General features: G+C 41.4%; 1 protein-coding gene across 6 annotated transcripts in view; it reads right to left on the bottom strand.

The window, feature by feature from the left end:
* The window catches only part of ST6GAL2 (ST6 beta-galactoside alpha-2,6-sialyltransferase 2), a 276,373-nt gene that overhangs the window by 58,091 nt on the left and 199,067 nt on the right, over positions 1 to 19,215 (bottom strand). The window contains exon 1 of one of the 6 annotated variants that reach the window (XM_030569553.1): positions 10,519 to 10,591. The exons of the other annotated variants lie outside the window; for them this stretch is intronic. The gene's annotated coding sequence lies outside the window, so the exon portion shown is untranslated. Of the gene's footprint in view, positions 1 to 10,518; positions 10,592 to 19,215 lie in introns of those variants that run through there. 6 annotated transcript variants of the gene reach the window in all.

The following is a 19,215-nucleotide window of genomic DNA, read 5'->3' as shown; positions in this document are numbered from 1 at the left end:
ATTTCTGGGGTACAAGGCTGCGGGCTGGAAGGATTTGCTGGTATCTCCCTCTTTATAGTTCATGAGTGGCTTAGAGAGCATTCATGCAATTTAGCTGGGTGTGTCTCTGTATGCTAGTAGCTGAGTGATAGCAGCACCTGGAGGGGTCTGCTGCTTGTCACTAGCAAAGCACTGTGAGACAGTGCCCAGGCTGAAGAGTTAAGGGGCACAGCAGTCCCACTGTTCCAGGTTGTACCCTGGGGATCCTGTCACACTCCTCCACTGAATTCAGACCGTTTTTAAACTAGCATACCCTTAAATAAGAACTGATCTCTTTCAGAACCTTTATAAAGTGAGTAATTATTACATTTATGTCCAGTTTTTTGTGTGCATGTGTCAGAAACAGATAGTTAAGGGTTAATGTCTCTCTTACCTGTAAAGGGTTAACAAACAGTGACCTGCAAACACCTGACCAGAGGACCAATCAGGAGACAAGATATTTTCAAATCTCGTGAAGGGAAGCCTTTGTTTGTGGGGTTTGGGTTTGGCTTTGTTCTCTCTGGGTCCTGGACGGGACTAGAGGTGCAACCAGGTTTCTGCCAATCTCCCTGCTACAGTCTCTTATCTATTCAGAATTGTAAGTAAGAAAAGGCGGTCATAGTCTTTTAATTTGTTTTTTTTTTCTATTTGCATATGTGTACTTGCTGGAAGTAGCTTAAATTGTGTTTCTGCTGGAGAAAGTTTCTTTCTATTGTTTATAAGTTGAAAGACCCTGTAACTGTTTACCATCTAAAGTGCAGAGATAAGCCTTTTACTTTTTCTTTTTTTATTAAAAGTTTTGCTTTTTAAGACCTGTTTGATTTTTCTCTCCTAATTAAGGCTCAAAGAAATTGAGTCTGTATATACCAGGGAATTGGTGGGAAGCAAGGAGGGAATGGTACATTTGTATTGCCTCTGGGTGAGGGGGAGAGAGAAACTTGATCTCTCTGTGTTGTGTTTCAAGGAATTGATTCATGGTATCTTCTAGTGTACCCAGGCAGGAAAGATCTGGGAGGAGGTAAAGAGGTGGGAGTGAATGGTTTATTTCCTTTTGTTGTGAGACTCAAGGAATCTGGGTCTTAGGGTCCCCTGGGAAGGTTTTGGGGTGACCAGAGGGTATCAGGCCCTAAAAATTCCTGATTGGTGGCAGCGCTACAGAATCTAAGCTGGTAATTAAGCTTAGAGGACTTTTTGCTAGTACCCATATCCTGGACGCTAAGGTCCAGATTTGGGAATTATACTTGACAGTATGTTTTAAAAACATGGAGAGATTCAAATCCTTTAATCCATGCTCAGGCAAAGCTTCCAAGAGAAACAGGCGTGGATTGATTTAAAAATCAGGGCTTTTTTTTTTTTTTTTAAACCATCGGATTTAAATGATAATTAAAATAAACTGTAAGCAGCTTGATTAAACTGTAGATTTAAAGTGTTTTTATTATTTTCCTGAAGTAAAAATATACATTGTGGAATGATATATGTGATGGTCCAAACCATGTAAATATACTATCATAGGCTGTAGCACTTTGGACCATTGCTGTAGAATATAACAGTACATATTATAAGCATAGATTTCCCATTTACATACTTTGGCCCCAATCCTGCAAGGAGAACCTTGTGGGCAGAGGAGTGTTTTTGCACATGATCCTCCATACAAGATCAGAGCCTTTGTTTACAGCCAGATATTACTGTAAACAACGCAAAAATTGTTCTTCAAAAGATGTACTAAGGGATAAATCCTCTGCTAAGCTCAGATACACAGACTTAGCACAGGGAAACAAGGGAACCAAAATCATCTTTCAACATTCAGCACTGCAGCTGCTACTTCAACTTCAGGAACCTCACACCCTCTATGGTCTGAACTCCGAGCTCCCTGGGGCTGGTTGGCTGTTGGATTTGCAAAGTGGAAGATCTACCTGCCCCGCTCCTAAAAATCTCCTGCATGATGTGGGGCATGTGTCCCCCCACAATGACAGCTCCATGAAATAAGGGAGATATGAACACCTTGCAGGGTCTCCTTGAACCCTTCACAACATCAGAGAGGACCAACAGTGTTTGACACTTGGGATTTTAAGGCCTGATCCAAAGTCCTCTGAAGTCTTTCTGTTTGCATCAATGGGCTTTGAATTACCAGCAGTCATTTTGTAGCCCTAGCTATAAAACATCTTTATTTAGTTATATTTATAGTGCTTACTATAATAAAGTGCATACTATGCAGGATGTGTTGTGAATCCTACTAGGAAGACAATTACATATATATGCAATGAACATTTATTTCTCATTTACATTTAGATTTATAAAAAACATTCTTCCACAAAGCACAGGGCAAATATACCCAGTGTAAAAAAACATATGTAACTAAATATGAGCACCTCTCTTTCTGGAAGTTGGAAAGTAAAGAAGGCCATCATCTATTACAGCCTGATCTTGTAAGGTACACGGCTGCACACCCTCAACTCCCAATAAGTCTGAAGCACCACGCAAGACTGGGCCTCTGGAAAGTCATTGTGCTTTGAAGGGCAGTAAACAAAGGCTCTGTCAGAGCAGCTAATAGGAGCAAGTCCAAAGTAAGGTAGTCTGGTAGCCAAATGCACTTTTTTGGCAGTACCTTGTTTCAGTGTCAGTACAATGTCTGGATGTGGATTCTGAATTTCCAGACCCTAACTTCAAAGAAATTATCTGATAACACCTTGTCACTGTTGAACATTTTGAAATATGAACACTTAACTTATTACCATCCCCCTCCTGATTCACAAGTCAAATGGCCTGGGCCGTCCCTAGCCATTTAGGTGCCCTACACAGCCCCCTCAGGTATGCTGCATATGCCTAAGGACGGCCATGCAAGTGGCAGAGAAACCACTTTCTCTGAATTTCAGTCGTTTTTTAAATGATGACTTCAGACTAATATTTTGTTATGGATCATAATTCACTAGGCATTACGTATGTTATGTCTGTGTTCATATCCGTGTTAGCAGCCCTTGTTAGTACGTCTCCTTGTCATCCCTCCATGCCTGAACCAAGACACAAGGCATATTCTTCTTGCTCCCTGACAGCATACTCATGTAAATTCTTACATGCTCTCATAAGAATTAATTTCAAATACTGGACAATTATAGACATTATAAACCTGACAGTTATTTTCTTCAGTCACCAATCCCTTAAATCCCACTAAACACTCAGAGCAATAGTAAACATGGTCAGTGGTAAAGTGGCACCCACCATCCAATGTAGATTATATACTTACAACTAGAATTCGTCAAATGCAAGAATATGAACATAGCTGGCCCATAGCATTCTATGCTAGAATACTGAGTAGAGACACTGGCATTGACAGACAAAGCATGTACATTTTGGCCCAACAAAAGTATTTGACATTAACCATATCTATTCAAGAGTGATAGGCCTATAAGCAAGTTCACAAAGCATTGACATCAAGAATATTTTGTCACATTAGTTAGCTCCAGTACCATAATCAATGTTCACTGACTCTGGTGACATGAAGATTGCTACGGCTAACATAAAGAAAAGGAGAGGTGTTCAAAACTTCACAAGAAATCACCTGCACAGTCATTGATGGTGCCACCGTTCCTTGGGTAGTACACTGGTATCATCAAGGACTTTGTGATAAATGTCAGAGTCTACACTAACCATGAGCTAGCAGCAAAGGATGCATACCTTCTCTTTGACAAGTATAACGATTCTACCTCAAAGAATATCTCAAGTTCTAGCAGAGCTACAGAAGCAAGGAAAGTGCATCAGTTGAGTGCAAAACACAGTTAACTCCACAGAAAGTTGTCTTGATGGTTACTGAGAATAAGAAACACTTCATTTAACATCATTTGTTCAGAACTCATTCAAGACAAGAAGTTTCACCAAATGATACACACTAAAGCACCAGCTACACATTATAGGTAGAGGAAACACCCCAGGGGAAATAAACCAGGGACATACAGTAATCAACATAAAAGACATGGCTACCTTGCCTGAGGAAACTGGCCATGTCCCTATATAACAGGGGTTCCCAAACTTGGTTCGTGGCTTGTTCAGGGTAAGCCCCTGGTGGGCCATGAGACGCTTTGTTTACCTCAGCATCTGCAGGCACGGCTGCTCGCAGCTCCCAGTGGCCGTGGTTCGCCATTCCCGACCAATGGGAGCTGTGGGAAGCGGTGTGGGTTGGGCCACCATTTCCTGCAGCTCCCATTGGCTAGGAACAGCATACTGCGGCCACTGGGAGCTGCGAGCAGCTGTACCTGTGGACGCTCAGGTAAATAAAGCATCTCATGGCCTGCCAGGGGGCTTATCCTGAACAAGCCACAAACCAAGTTTGGAAACCCCTGTTGTATAATAAATGGTGATGGCTGCAAAAGAGAAACCAGTGGGAATATCAGTATTAACACAGGATGCTGATGTATTTGTCTTTAGTCTTGTACAATTACCTTAAACAGGGCCAAAGATCTTTAGTGATTATGGAACCCCCGTTCCAAGAGAGCACTAAAATTGACATCCGTACTATTGCAGAGCCACACCAGAACATTGTACCAAGACTGTCAGCTGCCTATGCACTCTCAGGCTGTGAAACTGTGCCACCATGTTGGAAGCACAGCAAATATCATAGATAGCAAAAATTGGAAAAGGTACCACATCAACACCAAATTTCAGCTCCTTATCACCAACTGAAGCATTTATAAAAATGTAAAATGAGCACATTATCAGGCACATGTATGAAAAAGTGCTTTGGGTCTAGATGTACCACCACTTGATCTACTGGACCAGTATGGATGGATATGCAAGTTTCTGCTCCCAAAAACTGTACCAGGCAGTATTGTGCTTTCTCCTCCAAATATTCTGAAGTTAATCAAGTGCTCGTTAGAGTGATGCACCCTGTACGTCTATGAGATGTGGATGTAAGAGTGCCAAACTGCCACACATCATATCCTTTGCATGCCAGGCAGATGTGGTGCGTTGCTATGATCTGACAAAATCACCGTTAGCACTTGCAGATGAAAACAGGAATGACAAGCAGTGACTTGGTATTACTAATATTAGGACACATAGCCGTAGCGTGAATAAACAAAAGCACTAGCAATCATTTGTAATGCTTCTAAAATGAAGTATATGGTTAAAAGTATTATTTATTATTAGTTTGTTGTATATTTTTCATATTAGAAAGAGTGGTCTCTGTACCAAATGAAAATTGAGATCCGTGCTATACATCAACCCCCCTCCTCATTTTTCATAAGAACAGCCACTCTGGGTCAGACCAAAGGTCTGTCTAGCCCAGTGTCCTCTCTTCCAATAGTGGACAGTTCTTATGTTGATATTTCAAAATAGTCAACAATGATAAAGTGACATCAGGCATATTTTTAAAAGGTATGGTCTTGAGAAACGGAATCTTCAGAAAATATTCTGTGATCCCTAAAGCCAGGTTGACCCGAGTGGTTTCTGGACTAAAGAGCTCCTCATCAAGATCATCCTGTTATCACCTTCCCGGTATTTACATCCAAGGACTGTTAGCTTAAGCAATTCACAACATGTATCTGTCTGGATGCATTAAATCTCAGTTTAAATGTATATAAATGATCATCATAATTATGGTAATCTTAATCCTCAAAGGTTGATGGCTGTACATTCATGTATTTTAAACAAATCCATTTTTTAAAAATCCAATTAAGCTAAAAACCTGATTTTTCTGAATTAAAGAAAGCAGTTTGTTAAAAACATTATCACTAATATGGATAACAAAAAAACTCACTGGAGTTTCACATGAGTAAGTTTCAGGATCAGATCAAGAATGTAATCTAAGATTGCCCACAAGATTTACAAAAAAAGGGTTGCGTATGTTTTTAATGTGATGTCATAATAATTGTCCAGAACACTATTATTCTCCAATTCTCCAACCACTCATATGTTTACCTTGAAGCACACAAATAGTTCAATTGTGGAGAAACAAAATCCATTGTGGAACAAATGCATGTGTTTAACTTTAAGCACATGCATAAGTGTTTGCAAGACTGGGGCCTTTGATTGTAAACTCTTCAGGGCTCAGATGTATCTTCCTATGTGTCTGTACTGCAGCTAACGTAACTTCTTGTATCTTTGAAAGCTATTTTCAAAATAGTCAACATCTGTGAATGAAATAATCACTAAGAGAAACTCTGATTTACACACCTGAAATATTTTAAGTTTCTAAACTTTCAGGGGTAAATACATGTAACTTGCTAATTTGGGTAAATCTGTGCCCACATTTTAATAAATATGTGCACCCAAGTTTAATGTATCCCAAGATATACAATATGTGATGAAATACAGAATATTGATCTGAGTCAGTACAACCAAGAGAATACATAACTAAAAAGAGCCATCTAATATGAAAGTGTGAAAAACAAGCAGCATGTTTACAGAATAAAGCCATAAGGATGCAAACTTCATGGTAGAACAATGCATGCAGCTGCTCTTAAAGTGAGCATGCTCAGATAAAGAAAATCTGAAAGTAATTATTTTTGCTGGGTACAGTGTACATAGATCACTGCACCAAGCTTACATAATTAAACAAGACAAAAGGTCAGATGGTACCTAATAAACCATTTATAACAGTAATTATAACTAAGCTGTGGCAGTCTAGTACTTTATAATAACTAACAACTATTGTTAGAGGAAAATCTCCTGTTTTAAGTTTCTTTCTTTGTAAATCAATACCACCAGCATTACCAACCCATCTTTTCTAATACACTTTAGGTGCATAAAAAGGGACTGTAGTATTAGAAAATGCTATTTAATGGTTTAATCTTGCAAACCCTTACTGAAGAGAAGCCCCACTGAAGTCCCCAAAAGCCTGATTAAACAAAACAGTATTTGGTTCTGAACTTAAAAGTGGGAGCAAACTCAAGTATTGTGTCTTCTGTATCAAGGCCCCAACTCCTTATCCTTAGTTCCAAAGTTACTGCAGCACAGGAGAAATCAAGCTTTTTCATAGGGTGGACTGTATCCCAGAAATTGTCTCACTGATCATCTCCACTCCATTTGTATTCTGGTGAACACTCTCCCCTACCATTTGTAAAAAGCCAACAGAAACAACATCAATTGCTTACACTGACAATTAATATTAAAAATATCGTACATGTTTAGCTTCTCTTAATGCCATTAACAACTAACCCACGGAAAAGGAGCCAGCAACACACGCCAACTAGCTCTACATAAACCACCAGCATGTGCTCTGTAAACCCTCAGTGGTCTCCAAATCAGTTTGAAAACTGCTGCTGTAGCAGAGCAGTGTGTTCCTACTGAGAGTTTTACATACAATTCTGGACTGGACAAACAGATATTCCAGCACCTTGCGCTAATATAACCTGGTGAAAATCCAGAGTACTCCAGTACTGTAAATCTTCAATAACTCCACCATGACCTAATTTAGCATGATCAATCTGGTCCTTTGTTTTATTTACCACAGCTCTTGCCAAATTGAATTAAAGTATCAGATTCCATGAAAAAAAAATTAAGACAATGTAAGTTTTGCAAGAGAGAGCACTCAAAAATCAGGAAATGGATATTCAAATTTTGTTAATGCAAAACCTTAACTCTGCCCCCAAATGCAGTGATATTGTATTGTATAATATAAGAAATCATGTAAACCCTCCTGTGACACACATGCCTAAGTAACAGATTTATGGTTGGTGTATAACTTTCACTTTGGCATTTCCTTACTTGAGCACTTAAATGGACAATCCTAACATTCTCTTAAGATCATTTTAAAATGGAATATCCTAATTGTGTGGTTTTCTAGTTTTTCTTTAACACAGGGGAAAGCAAAAACATAAGGAAATGGCACTTCACAAGTCAACTGTCCTGCTGTCTTCCAGTAGTTTGTGTAAACTCCAAATCTGGAATTATCTGTCCAGGCATTCCCGGATAACCCTTGTCTGTGCACAGATGGGGCCACTTGACAAAAGATCTTCTATTACCAACATCAGGAGCTGCACAGATCCTAAAGTAAATCACAGTAGGCTTCCTCCTACAAACCGTGTGAAGTGCAGCGCAGCCCTCACTTAAGTCCCTATCTTATACTGTACAAGCCACAGGCAACTGCCATGCCTTCACAGAGCCTCTTTGACTTGAATGGCTTCTGCATGGATACTGTAGCCAACCCACTCAAATTGCAGAATCAGGGCTTAATTCCTTGCTCATTTAAAGGTGCAAGGGACTTATCCCAGGCACAACTTTAGTATGCTTCTCAGTACATAGTTAAGTTAGCCAGTCATACATGCACAACATAGATTTATTTAGCTGTACAATTTACAATCTTGGTTAAAAAAAATGCAAAACATACTGCACATGCCCAGCCTATGATTTTTCAGGAAAATCAAATAAAATTCACCAGAAAACTCAAAAATACTTCTCTTTCTTGGTCTATTTCCAAGTCAAATTCCAAATGACAGCTATTCAGAGTAAAGGGTTATTTTAAACAAAAATTGCACAAACTTTATTTTTAAGTAGGAAAATGCACCCTCCCCACATTATCAAAACCAACTAAGTTATTTTTGCTCAAGCTTTCAAAAATAAATAATCTTCAGGCAGAGACCGAGCCTAGAAAATTTCATCCCAAAAGATGAAAACTCAAAGTTCTGAGAGACTAAAAACAGAACGCTAGAATAAAAACTATTATGCAACCTTGACTATAATGATTGCTGCAGGCTCTACTATAACATCACTTATTATTTAACATTTTTACATGCGAAAACAAATTAATCTTAATATTCCATAAGTAGGGCCCTACCAAATTCACAGTCCATTTTGGTCAAGTTCACAGTCACAGGATTTTAAAAATCATAAATTTAATGATTTCAGATATTTAAATCTGATTATTTCATGGTGGTGTAACTGTAGGGGTCCTGATGCAAAGGGGAATTGTGAGGGGGTTGCAAGGTTATTGTGGGAGGAGGTCCAGTATTGCCACCCTTACTTGTGCATTGCTGCTGGCAATGGTGCCGCCTTCTGAGCTGGGCGGCTGGAGGCCAGGAGTACAGCTCTGAAGGCAGCACCACTGCCAGAAGCAGCAAAATGTAAGGATGGCACAGCATAGTATTGTTACCCTTACTTCTGTGCTGCTGCCTTCAGAGCTGAGCCCTTGGCCAGCAGCTGCCACTCTCTGGCCACTCAGCTCTGAAGGCAACAGCAGAGAAGCAAGGGTGGCATGGTATGATATGGTTTTCCTCCCTTACTTTGCACTGCTGCTGTCGGGACACTGCCTTCAGGGCTGGGTGCCTGGCCAGCAGATGCTACACTCCAGCCACCCAGCTCTGGAAGGGTGACAATACTATGACTCCCCTACAATAACCTTGCAAACCCCCGCCCCCCCGCAACTGAATTTTGGGTCAGGACTCCAGTTTGTGAAATGCTGGTCTCCTCCGTGAAATCTGTATAGCATAGGGTAAAAGCACACAAAAGACCAGATGCATTTTTCACTGCTTCAATTTGGTAGGGCCCTATCCATAAGTGATTACTGCTATGAATGATTTATTTAATCAATTCGAAATATTTTTCTAATAATCACTGACACCAAAATATCTGATAAAAATATAATCATTCGACAGAAAGGACAAAAGTTGCATACTAAAGGTACATTGATAATCAATATTTTCAGGGGGGGAAAGATACTTCTTACAATATAAAACAGTTGTATAACTATTCCAAGTTCAACCTGAGAAAACAAAGAGGGAGCTAGTAAAAAAGCCGTGGAAAGCAATATCACAAAAAGGTCTCATTTAAATTCCTGGAAAGCACCGCTTCTCTAAATATATCTATTCAGCTCTCTGAACAGGCAAGTCCTGCTAAAACACACACACACACACAGCTTACTGTAACCCTGCCTGAGACTGAGCTATGCCACCGAGAATCCATATGGCTTCACGTAGATCTTTCCCACCCAGTAAATGGTGGAAAGCAGAAAACCGCCCCACAAAAAGTAAATTTTGCGAGTGTGTGTTTGCACCCAGTCATGGGCTTTTTCTCAGATCTTTATATTCGCGATCGCTACTGGGGGGGATCAATCTCGAAGCCTCCAACCCCGGAGCTCTTTGCTCTATCGGCAAACAAGCACGGCAAGGGGGGGACAGAAACCGCGGCGCTTCTCTGGCCGGTAACATACTTCGATCCCCTTCAGCGCCCGGCCACACCAGTCCGCGTGCGCGCCGCGGGCATCCCGCTGCTGGCCTGAGCGCCGCCGCGGCTAAACCAAGCCAGCCGGGCGCCGCGGGAAGGCGGCGCGGGGTCCCTCCCTCCGACCTTCGCGCCCAGCCCCGGCGGCGCAGCCCGTGCTAGGGACACCTCAGCATCGCTCCGCTGGGCGCTGCCGGCGCGTCGCCTCCTTGCGCAGCCCCCCGGGCTCACCCACCGCCAGCCGCCTCCCTGGGGACCAGTCACGCGTGCGCCCGGCGGGGAATGCTGCTATTGTCTCTCCCCGCCTCGCCCGTCGCTGCCCCGGGAGCGGGGCTGCTTCGCCCCCATTACCTAGCAGGAGCAGGGCTAGGAGAGCCGCGGGGAGCTGGGGCGTGGCGGGGGCTGCAGGGCGACTGCCCGCCTGGCTGGAAGCGCAGCTCGCTGCTGCGGGGCGGACATGCTGAGGCTGCTGCTCCTGTGCCGCCGCCGGGTTGGGAGCTGCAGCTGCCGCCGGCTCCGCGTCCGGGAGGGAGGGACGGACCGCGGGAGTGGCGGGCAGCAGCAGAGTCGCTCCCCGGCTCATTGTTCGGGGAAGGGCAGGGGCGGGGTCACTGCTGCCTGCCTGGGGGCGCGGTGCCCCGCCTCGGGCTGAGGCGGAACCACGCCGCTGGGTGCCTGGAGGACGCCCGCCCGCTGCATTGGCCGTGGCCCCCAGTGGCCGGCTGCGGCCCCGCGTGTCCGAGGGTGGGTGCGGCTCGGGGCGCTGCCGGGCTGGGAGCCCTGAGCCTCAGGCGTCTCCCGCACCGCCCGGGCCCGGGCGGGGCTTCCGGGCGCTCAGCCACGCCGCCTCCCCTAGAGACAGGCGCGACTGGGCGCTTTAGCCCGGCCGCGGGGAACCGCTGTGGATCATCGCTGAGCGAATCCACCAAACCACGTGCGCCTGGAGAGAGTTTGCGGGGTGAAGCTAGGACCGGGAGCACTGAAACCCCGGCTCGAGCCTGCAGTTTCTATCAACCGCGAGCTTGCTGGAGGGTCACCGCCAATGGCAAGCTGTCTGCAAAGCCTACGGACAGCGTAGGTTGCCATGCAGGAGGTGACCTTCAGGCATCCGCAGCAGGTCCAGCGCGCTACTCTGCTTTTTAGTTACTGCCCTGTGGCTCGTCCTGCAGTACGTGCCCTCAGTAGTGCCCTCTAGCTGCCTCAGAGTAGCAGTTTTGGAGGCTACGTGAGAATGATAAAGCATCTTGCAAAGTAAAAGCAGCGGGTGAGAGGAAGAGGGGACCTATTTTTCCCCATACAAGAAAGCTTTCGGTACAATTTAGTTTGATTTCTGGCGGGCGCAAACCCCAGAAAGGCGACTGATGTGACAGTTCCACCCACCACGTAGAAAGAAGGGAGGCAGGAGGTATTGAAAAAGGTTGGGATTTTAAGATAACACACCATTCATTAGGGAAACATTTTAAGTTTGTAAAGGCTTAGTTGAAGTTATTATCTACATGTCTACAAATTGTGTATAAAGGACTCAAAAACAATACAATGAAACCTGTAAGATCAGCCCCAGCAAAGGAAATTAAAAATAAAAGTTAAAAAGGAACTACTATAAATATGCTTTTGTACCTCTGCATTTTTATGTAACCAACCTAGACTGGTTGTTTCCTGCTGGATTCTCAGTTAGCTCCCACAAGCAGATGAATGAAAATTATTTCCTACCTAATCCTTGCTAAGCAAGTATTTGGATAGCCATTGATTTTATTATTTTAGGGCTAGAGTCTGCTATCCTTACTCAGATTTAATAGTAGTTTACCACAGACAGGTGGGTGCTTTGATCACACTTTTTATTTGAATTGAACTATTCACCTGCTTAAAGTTAAGCATCTACATAAGCCTTTGCAAAACTAGGGTTTTATTGTGTCTGTATCTGTTGTATCTAAAATATTCAAAACAAAATTTATGAAAGAAAATCTTAACTGTTCAAGAAAAGTTAATCAAAACAATGGGTATTAAAGTTAAATAGGAGACAACATGCCAAAACAAATTAAAATATAGCATGTTAAAACCATTCAAATAAAACAAAGGTGTGTCATAAACAGATAGCTAAGGGTTAATGTCTCTTTCACCTGAAGCACCTGACCAGAGGACCAATCAGGAAACAGGATTTTTTTTTCAACTCTGGGTGGAGGGAAGTTTGTGTCTGAGTCTTTGTCTGTCTGCCTGCTTTTCTCTCAGCTTTGAGAAGTGATTTCTGTTTTCTAATCTTCTGTTTCCAAGTGTAAGGACAAAGAGATCAAATAGTGAGTTATGTGGTTTCTTTTCTTTGGTATTTACATGTCTATAGTTGCTGGAGTGCTTTGAATTGTATTCTTTTTGAATAAGGCTGTTTATTCAATATTCTTTTAAGCAATTGACCCTGTATTTGTCACCTTAATACAGAGAGATCATTTGTATGTATTTTTCTTTCTTTTTTATATAAAGCTTTCTTTTTGAGACCTGTTGGAGTTTTTCTTTAGTGGGGACCAGAGAATTGGTGGGAGGAAGAAGTCAGGGGGAGGTCTGTGTATGTTAGATTACTAGCCTGATTTTACATTCCCTCTGGGTGAAGAGGAAAGTGCTTTTGTTTCCAGGACTGGAACTACAGAGGGTGGACTCCCTCTGCTTAGATTCATGGAGGTTGCTTCTGTGTATCTCTCCAGGAGCACCTGGAGGGGGGAAGGGAAAAAGGATTATTTCCCTTTGTTGTGAGACTCAAGGGATTTGGGTCATGGGGTCCCCAGGGAAGGTTTTTCAGGGGGACCAGAGTGCCCCAAAACACTCTAATTTTTTGGGTGGTGGCAGCAAGTACCAGGTCCAAGCTGGTAACTAAGCTTGGAGGTTTTCATGCTAACCCCCATATTTTGGACGCTAAGGTCCAAATCTGGGACTAAGGTTATATGACATGCAGCGTAGTGGGATAGAGAGAATCCAGAAGCCAGTAGGAATATTATATTTTTCTTTTCTCTGCTAGGGGCTTTTAAGCAGAGAGAAACAGTTTGGTTTTAAAAGGGGAACCAGAGAGAATTTTTTTTCTCTGCTCTCTCTTGCAGTTTCTGGCTTGCATATTAAGCAAGGAACCATTAAGCTGTGACAAAAGAGTCTGTTGTGACACAATAGCTCTCCCATTAGGAGGTAAATACCAGCACTATATACATGCAAATAAAGTGGTTTTTCTAGTTTACGCTAGAGGAAGAAAGGGAAATAAGCACTGTTGCTAGGCAGACTTCAGGAGGCAACAGAGAGCCTGCAGTTCAGACAATAAGCACCAGAGGGCACCTCAACACAAGAAAACAAGAACCATGCCTAACAGGACAAAAATGGAGGCCAAAGAACAAATCAAAGATGCCGAGCACAGGCGAGAGATGGAAAAAAACAAACAGGAACTAGAAATAAAACAAAAAAAAAAAAGATGAAAGAAAAATAAAAAAGCATCATAGGAGACAACATGCTAAAACAAATTAAAATATAGCATGTTAAAACCATACAAATAAAACAAAGGTGTTAAAGACAAAACAGGATCAAGAAGCAGTGAGTTAAAAATAAAGAACCTCAACTGTTGAAACAACCCTCCATATGCAAAGCAAATACTAATGATCATAAATCTTTAAGCACTTTATCCACTTAGCCTATTTACTGTATTTGACTGAAGAAAGAGGAAGTTTGTGAAGGATGCATCTGATTAAGCAAACAAAATAACCTTTTTCTTCAAGTTAGGACACTATAAAGTCAGGCTTTGGAAAAGAAGTTTCTTTATCTGAACTAAAATAGTAAGTTGTAGATGTAGACATGAAACATGAAATAAATAGTTTGACACTCCCTGTGCATCACAGAAGACTGTAACAGCAAAAGCAGCCTTAATAAAAGTGTTCTCACCAGAGATGTACTTAAGAGTTTGGCAACTGCTGGGTAATCATTCTAAGGATTTGTTGCTGCCTGAAAGTTATTCCCATAGTCATTCAAAAATCTAAAATTTTAACTTAGTGCCAATTTTATTTATATATGCTTTGCCTACCAAGTAACCTTCCCCCCACCCCCCAGATTTGTTGCATCATGCTACAAAGATACCTGCTGGCTGGGACAATTAATCGTAAGCATGTGTCATACAAAAATATAGTACAAGATATATATTCCTAACCCAATTTTCTTTTTTTAAAGTAGGAATTTGATTATATAGAAATGCAGCTTCTGATATGTATATCACAGTTCTAAAATGTGCTATTCTTTATAGTCATTCCACTTTTACTATTCCAAGTGAAAATTAATTTCAATTTAGAAGCAGAACAAATGAATAGTATGAGTTAGGTAATATTATGAAAAAGCTGGTAGCACAAAGATATTCTACATGTGATATTAGGACAGTAACTCACCTGGAAATTTTTCTCCCTATCAGGAGAATTCAACGGTAGGGAGTTAAACTGTTTGAGCACAAGTCTCATAGGTAGATTCTACTGATATTAAAGTCCATCTAAATGTAAAATTTATCTCTTGGAAGCCAGTTGGAGATTGTCTGCAGACAGATAAGGTTTGCTTTTGCCTCTAGCTTTGGGTGCATTTTGCTTTTGGCTCAACCAGTGAACTCTGACGAACAAATATCCGTATAGCCCACAGTTCCTACCACTGACCTGATTCTGATTTCACTTATATTACTGTAAATAAAGAACAACTCAATGGAGTTACACTGGAGTAAAGACTGTGTGAGATTATTATTATCAGCCCCCCTGTGATTTCAAAACACCTGGAGAAAAGGTTTGAAGTTCAGAGGATAGTAATTGCTGGAAAGTCCAGCTTTTCAAAAGGTGCAAGAATCTACATGCAAGTACTCAAGTATGGATGAGCATTTCTTTTATATATAGTTAGCATGAGGATAAAGTTTCAGATACTGTATACACACCGATACGGTTTCTGCTTTTCTGTTACTGAATTTAAATACTGGTGTAAGTGCATCTATTATTTTGTTGCTGAATTAGTGGCACATATATAAAGGGAATAAATAACCTAATTTAGCCTGATCTTGAGACACAGGCCCTTAAAGTTATAACAGATCAGTGTAGTGATCATCTAAATCTATAACATATAGTTTATAACCAAAGCCCTGTTACAAATCAATTAATCACTCCCAGGATATGTCCATAACAAATGTAATGGGTGAAATCCTGGCCCCATTGAAGTCAAAGAGGTTTTGCCATTGACTTTAGTAGGGCCAGGATTTCACCCAAAAGAACCTATTAGAATTAGTCTAGCTTTGAACATAAAGGGCTAAATTATGGCTGTCCCAATATGTGGGTGGGGTGGAGGGGATGTGTAGGGAGCTCTTACCTCCTCACCTTTGATATTTTGTGAGCATCCCAGGCACTACTACTCCTACCAATAATGCTTACCACCCCATAGGAACACATTCGAATGGATTAGACCCCACTCCTTGGCAAACCAGCAAGCATATAAGGCTACAATGGGGAAAGTGTATGACACACCTCTTTGTCATATAGGTATAATATACACATCTATGACCTGGTAAGCATGCTCCTTCCGGTACCTCTGGAGCCAGCGTACATGTTGCTTCTCTTCAAAAGCACTGTTTCCGGCTACTTTGTCTCCTTCAGTGCCCTTCTTCCCTGTTCCACCTCTAATGCAGCCAAAAGAAAATCTGAAGACTTTATATATTGTGTTCCTGACAAATGCTGAACCAGGTTTTGTTTTTAATTGTGAAGTGGATTTTTAATAAAGTTACTTTAGTTGACTTAATGGTGCCTCAAAAGTGTGTTGGGTTTGCAGTTGTTTGCATTTGTACGTGGATTTAGGAACTGAGCCAACAAGGAATTAATATCCTGCCTTCAGGAGACGTTGTGGCCCAATTTTCTTTTTTCATATCTTCTAGAAGATGATCAGTGGAATAGCTTTATCTCTAAGGGAAGCTATTTCTCTGCCCTTCGAAAGCACCATGATGAAATACTCAGTAGCAGAATGATAGGGTAGAATTCAAGAATTTAGGTAACTGAGGTTGGAATCTGGTAACTACAGCATCCTGGCTCAAAGGAATTGGGGGGAGGGAGGGGGAGGCAGGAAGGATGCAGTGCTTACCAAATTAGCAGGTTATTGCTAAAATAAGTCTGGTATTTTGTTAAAAATCCCTTTCAAATATATGTATCTGAAAAACAATCTAATCCTGGGCCAGATTCAAATACACACTGAAACTCATTCAGCATGAACAAGAGTAAGTGCTATTCACTATCAGTAAGTCTTATAATAAATCTGTCATAAAATGTAAGCTTCATCACTCTAGATGTGGGCTCAGGATACACTGTGACTCAGAGACACATTTCTGAGTCATGATTTCTTTCCTGCTTCTTCCTTGCTCTTGAAGGGCCATATTTTACTGCAGGCCTATCCCAGTAGTAAATTCCTAACCCTCTGGCTTAGCTGTATCTGCCAGCAAGTAGAGTCAAGGCCCTACTCCCCACCCCTGCCAATACCTGTTTCAAGGAGGAAGTAGGTATTTAGCCTCACCTACTGCTTCATGTGCAGACCCAACTTTTCTGCATACGAGTGTAAGGGGTTTCTTTCTCTCTTGCATTGGCATGTAGCACAAGTCACAATCTTGTACTGAGACTTCTTCCAGTAGGAGAACCGGAATAAGAAGAAATTTTTAAAAATTGAAAAACACCCTATTAAAAACTTTGTACTAATTGTCATATCTTCAGATGGCCAGTAAGCCATCATGTGCCTGCAACAAACAGACTTTATACAAGGTAAAAGAAGGAATCAACAAAGTGGAGAAGATTTCAGCATGAGCACAGTAGGAGACTGTATTAGTCTGCTCCAAGCTCAGTCTCCATCCTCAGCTGATCGCTGTCTGATCAGTTTTTCACAATAGCACTGGGAGATAGTTCTAGAATTTAGGCAAAATCACACAGATAGTCATCAGGTGGATAAGGACACAGACTCCATGCTAATGAAATTGCAATTTCTTTTCAAGAAAGAGATGATTAGCATCCGAAAAATGTGCAATAAAAACTTTTTACAATTGCTAACTTTGAGGAACCCAACCAAAGGTCTCTTTTATCATTTTCCACTGAAGCTGTAGAGGCCTGATCCTAGAAGCTGCTACATTTAAAAAATTTATTAGTAGCTGTACCACTTGATAGGCACTCTGCATCTGCAGTTCCCATTGGCTTCAATAGAAGTTGAGGTGTTACACATAATGCAGCATTTATATGCTGCTTTGTGACTTATATAGGCACTACACTGGTCTACAATTTTTGAGAAGTCATCTGCTTCAGAGATAAAATGTGATATTTATTATGTATTTTGATGTGCCGAATTCAAATATGACAATTAAAACAACTGATTGGCTACTGTTTCTAAGATATTTAAGTTTTTACATTTTATGTCTATGTATATGGTGTAGATTGTAGAGTTTTAATCATAAATTGTAAACCTAGGTCTTTTCATGTGTTTATGGTTGCTTTACATGATAATATTTCACCTGTCCTGTTTATGTAACATTTTAAAATCAGCAAAAGGGTTATATAAATAAAATTTATTATGAAACAAAGGCAAAAAACTATTATGTACGTAGTTTAGTCCTATTCATTGTCTACTCGGTGCTTCTTGGCTTGTCTCTTGTATTCATTAAATGGAGCATCTCTTGTCACTGTCCAGCAATAGTCTGCAAGCATTGATGGGCTCCCTTTGCCCTGATAGCCTGCCAGGAGATTCCACTGCTGTAGTCTGCAGCCCAACAGCTCTGCCTTACTCTTGGGTAGTTCCAAATCCCTGACAAGGTCATTCAGTTCACCTTGTGTTATGAGGTGTGGTTAAGAGGAGGAGGATGGGAGAAAATGTGGGTCCTGAGACATTGATGGTTCAGGACCAGAAGTTTCATCCTCTTCCTCTTCCTCGTCTGACTCAAGTGAGAATGATTCTGGTGCATCAGGAACCAGCAGTCCTTCTCCGTGGGGTACTGGGCGTATAGCTGATGGAATGTTTGGATAATGCACAGTCCACTTTTTCTTCTTTAACACACCTTTCCCAACTGGAGGCACCATGCAGAAGTAACAATTGCTGGTGTGATCTGTTGGCTCTCTCCAAATCATTGGCACTGCAAAAGGCATAGATTTCCTTTTCCTGTTCAACCACTGGTGAAGATTTGTTGCACAAGTGTTGCAGCATATGTGTGGGGCCCACCTCTTGTCCTGATCTCCAATTTGGCAGCCAAAATAAAGGTGATAGGCTTTCTTAACCATAGTGGTTATACTGTGCTTTTGTGATGCAAAAGTCACTTCACCACAAACATAGCAGAAGTTATCTGCACTGTTCATACAAGTACGAGGCATCTCTGCTCACTTTGACTAAACAGAAATGTGTCCCTTTGCAAAATCAAACACTGACAAATAAGAGAGCATGACACTGTATGATTTCTAGAGCTGATACAGGGCAATTTGTTCAGCAGAGTGATGTAAGCTTCATTATGATTGCATCATCCATGACTTCTAGGAATAACATGATGCAATTCCTATCATGTATGACGCAATACCAGCTTCAGATTGCATCATTCATTGTTTTGCCTAAAAAGCAAGTACCCAGTCATAGATTTATTCATAGATCCAGTCAAAGATGTATTTTAGTAATTTCTGCTTTAAATTAAGATCCCTTCCCTTTATAACTCACTTATCCTCCGCCATTCCCAAGTCAAGGGTCATATATACTGACCCAATAGCATATCTTGAAAACTAGAGCCAATCAACAATTTTAAGCATCATTTTTGTTCTCAGTGACCCAGAATTAGTAAAGTTGGACTACATTTATTTCAGAAGCATTTTGGCTGTAGAGCAGTGTTATTGATGAACTGCAATGGGTCATTTCTTCTGTTGCAAAGGTTAAGTGAAAATCATTTTTCATGTAACAGGTTTCTGAAGAAAAAAATAAGACATGTCTGCTGACTCATCAAGAAATGAGAATGAAAAGATGATTGGATTTGGAATGACAGTTTTCACAAAATAAAGTAGCGTGCATAATTCA

The sequence above is a fragment of the Gopherus evgoodei genome, chromosome 1 (genome assembly GCF_007399415.2).
Source record: "Gopherus evgoodei ecotype Sinaloan lineage chromosome 1, rGopEvg1_v1.p, whole genome shotgun sequence".
NCBI classification, from domain to species: domain Eukaryota; kingdom Metazoa; phylum Chordata; order Testudines; family Testudinidae; genus Gopherus; species Gopherus evgoodei.
This window is presented reverse-complemented; position numbering and strand designations above follow the sequence as displayed.